Below are 6267 nucleotides of genomic sequence, written 5' to 3' on the forward strand. Positions count from 1 at the left end.
ATCCAAAAATACTATTTCAACTTCTAGACCTTTAGAGCTCTTACATATGGATTTATTTGGACCAACTAAAACCACTAGTCTAGGAGGAAAACGATATGGATTTGTAATAATTGATGATTACTCTCGTTTTACTTGGGTTTTCTTTTTAGCTCACAAAAATGAAACCTTTCAAATTTTCACGAAATTTCATCGAAAAGTCACTAATGAAAAAGGGTTTTCAATTCAAAATATTAGAAGTGATCATGGAACAGAATTTGAAAATCATGACTTTGAAAATTTTTGTGATGAAAATGGAATTGGCCACAACTTTTTTGCTCCTAGGACACCCCAACAGAATGGGGTAGTTGAAAGGAAAAATAGAACCTTAGAAGAAATGGCCCGTACCATGCTCTGTGAAAGCAACCTTCCAAAATATTTTTGGGTGGAAGCTATTAACACAGCGTGTTACATTTTAAATCGTGCTTTAATAAGACAATTTTTAAAGAAAACCCCCTATGAACTTTGGAAAGGAAGAAAACCAAATATTGCCTATTTTCATGTTTTTGGTTGCCGATGTTTTGTATTAAATAATGGCAAAGAAAAACTTGGTAAATTTGATGCAAAATCAGATGAAGCAATCCTTCTAGGTTACTCCTCCACTAGTAAAGCATTTAGAGTGTTCAACAAAAGAACCTTAGTAGTTGAGGAGTCCATACATGTTGTCTTTGATGAATCTAACGATCCTCCTTCAAGGAAGAATGAGGGTGCTGATGATGCAGATCCACTAATAGAAGGTATGAAGGAGATCACTCTGAAAGATTCAGCAACTCCAGAAGACAAGGATCAAGAAGATGAACAAAATGAGAAAGGTGAAGAAATTCAAGAACAACCTCAAGGTACAAATGACTTACCCAAGGAATGGAGGTATGTTCACAACCACCCTAAGGAATTAATTATCGGTGATCCTATGCATGGGGTAAAAACACGTTCTTCACTTAGAGATGTACTTAATCATTGTGCTTTTGTATCTCAACTTGAACCTAAAACTTTTGAAGAAGCTGAAAATGATCATAACTGGATTAATGCTATGCAAGAAGAACTCAGTCAATTTGAAAGAAATAATGTTTGGACCTTAGTGAAAAGACCTAAAGATTATTCAATAATTGGCACAAAATGGGTCTTTAGAAACAAGTTAGATGAGCATGGAAATGTAATTAGAAATAAAGCAAGACTGGTTGCTAAGGGATATAATCAAGAAGAAGGAATTGATTTTGATGAAACCTTTGCACCTGTTGCTAGATTAGAAGCCATTAGACTTCTACTTGCTTATGCTTGCTTTATGAAATTCAAACTATTTCAAATGGATGTTAAAAGTGCATTTTTAAATGGATATATTTCTGAAGAAGTATATGTAGAACAACCCCCTGGATTTGAAAATCATGCTTTTCCCAATCATGTCTTTAGATTAAATAAAGCTTTATATGGTCTAAAACAAGCACCTAGAGCATGGTATGAGAGGCTAAGCAAATTTCTACTAAATAATGGTTTCTCAAGAGGCAATGTAGACACAACCCTATTTATTAGAAGAAACCAAAATGATATGCTAATTATACAAATTTATGTTGATGACATAATTTTTGGGTCTACTAATGAATCCCTTTGTCAAGACTTTGCTAAGCTTATGCAGGGAGAGTTCGAGATGAGCATGATGGGAGAACTCACCTTCTTCCTCAGACTCCAAATCAAACAATCAAAAGAGAGAATCTCCATCACCCAAAGCAAGTACACCAAGAACTACTCAAAAGATTTGGAATGGAGAACTGCAAACCTATTGGCACACCAATGAGTCCCTCAAGTAAGCTTGACAAGGATGATGAAGGTAAAAGCGTAGACTTAAAATACTACAGAGGTATGATTGGCTCATTATTATATCTAACTGCAAGTAGGCCTGATATCATGTTTAGTGTTTGCGTATGTGCAAGATATCAATCTAATCCTAAGGAATCTCATTTGAATGCTGTTAAAAGAATCCTTAGATACTTAAATGGTACACAAACTATAGGGTTATGGTACTCTAAGGACTCACAAATTAATTTGTTAGGATATTCTGATGCTGATTTAGCTGGATGTAAATTAGATAGAAAAAGCACAAGTGGAACTTGCCAATTTCTTGGAGTTCACCTAATCTCATGGTTTAGCAAGAAATAAAATTCGGTGGCACTGTCTACGGCTGAGGCCGAATACATTGCAGCCGGAAGTTGTTGTGCTCAAATTTGTGGATTAAACAACAACTCAAAGATTTTGAAATCAAACTTAATGAAACTCCAATAAAATGTGACAATACAAGTGCCATAAATCTATCTAAAAATCCAATACAACACTCAAGATCCAAACATATTGAAATAAGACATCATTTTATAAGAGAACATGTTCAAAACAAAAATATAATTCTTGAATATGTTTGCACTGAAAATCAATTAGCCGATATCTTTACAAAGGCCCTTAGTGAGGAAAGATTCTGTGAAATTAGGAGAAATCTAGGAATTCTAGATTCATTTGTCTGAAATTTCTCAATTTCCAAAGAATAGATGTCAAAAACTCTTAGAGCTCAATTTTCAACATCTATCCTGGTCCCAAAAGCTCAGGTTTATCTCTCTAAAAACTTATCATTGAGCAAAATTCCTTCTCCCAAAATTTTGAATTTTTTTGGAATTTATTTATATTTTTCCTGATTTTCTGAACTTCATGAGTCGACCCCCATGAGTCGACTCAATGGCAAACTTGTAAATCCCACCAACTTCCATCGGGTTCATTGTTTTTAAAACGGGAAATCCTGTTTATGAGACGACTCATCTTCTCGTCGTCTTCCTTCCGAAAGCCGTCCTCTCCAACTCTTTTTGCTCCAAATCCAAGGATCAATTCTGAGGCAATTCTCCCTCCTTCTCTCCACCAAAAATCGCCTCCTTGAAAAGGACTTTTCTGTGCTTTCTCGCAGTGATAGGCGCGGGTGGAACGTGCCCTAGAACTTCACCGTTCATTCAAAATCCACTTCTTTTCTCCACCAAAATTCTTCTTTACTCTTTTGTGATCCCTCCTCCACTGAATTCAAGTCTTCTTGTCTGCTACTTTATTGGATATGGCTCCAAAGATGAAACTTCCCCAAAGGAGGAAATCAATCCGAGAGCCTGAGGAAATTGTTCGAAAGAAAAGGCATGCTCAGTCTTCCAGTATTCTCGATCCAGTTTCAGTACCTGCTCAAGGTCCCTCTCAATCCTCCAAAAGCCCCAGTGTAAATCTTCTTTCTGATAGAAAAGTAGAAACCGAGAAAAATATAGATTTTCGGTTCTTTGAGAAAGAAGGCTTTACTTTTGCTACCAAGATCAAAAATCAAGTATGGAAACTTTATTGCTCTCTTAAGGAAGTTACCTATGTTGATCTAGTCAGAGAGTTCTACCAGAACCTAAATTATGGAAACGGGTCTGTGACTTCAACTGTAAAGGGGATTGACATCTGTTTGGATTCTAGGATATTGGGAGAGATACTTCAGTTGCCTAATGAAGGATACTCATATATGGAACTCCCAATTAAAGAAGAAGGGATCAGAATTATCTTAGGAGAAACTTTTTCAGGAAGCAAAGCTACTGTCCATTGAGATGAGGGTCCTGCATCAGATTGTGACAAAACTATTCTTTCCTAGGAGTGGTAGACATGACTTACTATCTGGCAGAGATGTATGTGTCATGTTTCATATCATCACTCAGACCCCCCTAAACCTCCCTGCACTTATGATAGAGGCCATGAGAGAAACTTTGAACAGATCCAAGGCACACTTGCCTTATGGTATGGCCCTTACTAGAGTATTTAGGAGGTTTGGAGTTAGCTGTGAGGGGGAGACACCTACCAAGCTCTCACATGTGGACACTTTCAACCAACACAGCCTGCACCGAATGAGAATTACAAAGACTGTTGGTGGTTGGATCAAGGGCTCTGAAGAAAGAGCTGAAGAGAGAGCTGAGGAAAGAGCTGAAGACAGAACTGAAGGCAGAGTAGATGAAGAAGGTCCATCTTCTCCTGTACATGATTTCAGGGCAGTTTCACCAGATACCCAGTTCATTCCTGATACTGAGGCTGGCCCTTCTGAGTTTACTAGGATGCCCACACCAGTGTATCAGCCAGAGAGCAGAGCACCTCCATCAGAGTTCAGACTGGCTGATGATCAGATCGAGTATATATCTCAGCGTGTGGCTTCTTTGCTGTCTAGCCAGTGGAGTAGTACTTCTTTTGCACCTGGAGCTACTTCTTCTGATCAGACCATTACTCCCCACATCCCACTGTATTTCAGATGATTTCAGATCAGTCCGTCAGGATACAGCAGCTTGAGGATACAGTCTGGAGACTTACTGGCAGAGTTCTTGACTGCAGGGGCAAGTTCTTGCATTGGCCCATCCCCAGCCACAGGAGTCTACTATTGAGGTCACAGACCTCACTGCAGAGGCTGGAAGGCTCAGAGGAGCATTAGAAGGTGGATATGAGCTACTGAGGAAGAGATCAGAGGATCGAGTGAGCATGCTACCACCCAGTTCACTGCTCTACTTCAATCTGTTTCCAGAGCATGAACGTACTTGATTCTATCAGACTCATGGTATCAGCCCTAGTATCTCAGCGTTCTCAGCCTCCCAGTTCATCTCGTGGCAGAGGCAGACGGGGTAGAGGACGCACTTCTGATCCATCATCTTCTCATACCATATCTGATGACTCCGATCCATGATTTGTCTTGATCATTGACTTATCTTGATCTTTACTAGGTTCTAGGAGTTAGTATCTTGTTCTAGGATCTATACCTTGGGGCCATGTATTGACATTTAGCTAGTTGAATTTTATGTATTGAAATAATTATGATATTAATGAAATCATCTTTACCTATATCTTTGTAATGATTATATTTTGGTTATATTTCAATCTCTGATACATCTATTGAAATATTATCTTCTCCTTGTTGATGTTTGCTATTGATAATTGCTATATTAAGGGGAGCAAACATCTGTGAAAAACTCTAAAGAGGAAGAAATTAAAGAATATTTTCAGAAAAGGAAAAGAAAGAGTTAACTATGTTTGATGATGTCAAAAGGAAGAGAAATTAAAATTAAATAAAAATTGAAATTAGACAAAAGCAAAACCCTAAATTATGAGAAAAAGGGGGAGAAATTAAATTAAAACAAATATTGAAGAAATTAAACAAATATTGGAGAAATTAGACAAAAACAAGGATTGAAAGATTAAACAAAACTTTGAGAAATTTTGGTATCAAAATTTGGTATCAGACAGAACTTTAACAAAAAGTTATCCATCAAAAGCAAAATCATGAGTACAATGCAAATAAGTATTTTTTTTATATAAGCTCTGATATTCAAACTTGCTTTTGAAATTTTACTCACCTTGATACATCAATAAGAAATTTGTTTTTACTCTGATACATCCTACAATTTCTTTCAACTGATCTGATACATGATAACATTTGATCCGATACAGTGTGAAGGTTTCTCTAATATATTATAACATTTGCTCTGATACTGTATGAAATTTTTTCTGATACATTAAAAAATTTTCTTGCTCTGATACATTATAAAATTTTTTCTGATATCATTGTAAAATTATTTTGCTCTGATACATAGAAAAAGTTATTTATCTTCTCTTGCTCTGATATATCTTGAACTCAAAATGATCTAATACCCTTTTCAAATCTTTAGAAAATGGACAAACTATTTTTGCATTTATATTACATGCCAAAAAGAATCATACTCTTTTCAAGCATATACACCTATAATGGATTCTTTTGAAATTAATGCATTAACATAAATATTTTTGTTCATATATTTTGTCATCATCAAAAAGGGGGAGATTGTTGCTCCTAGATTGATTTTGATGATTACAAAGCAGATTGAAGGGATACAAAATTTTAAAATGAAAAAGTCCTTATGCCTCTTCAAGGGCAAAATCGTAATTTCACTAAAATTCTGATTTGATAGTATCATTTGGTAGAACAAATGATTTGAAATTTATTGGGTGAAAAATTTCATTGTGTTTGACTTATATTTTTGAGGTTATGAAGGTTTGAAGTGCATGAGTCGACTCATGAGTCAACTCATGGCATGTGAGCTGATTGGCACGCAAAACTTCTCCTTGGCACGCTAGTTTTCTGGCTTGGCACGACCTGTGAGTCGACTCATGAGTCGACCCACAAGGCATGAGTCGACTCATGAGTCGACCCCTGCTAATTTGAGCCAAGAA

The sequence above is a fragment of the Elaeis guineensis genome, chromosome 8, assembly GCF_000442705.2.
Source record: "Elaeis guineensis isolate ETL-2024a chromosome 8, EG11, whole genome shotgun sequence".
NCBI lineage: Eukaryota > Viridiplantae > Streptophyta > Magnoliopsida > Arecales > Arecaceae > Elaeis > Elaeis guineensis.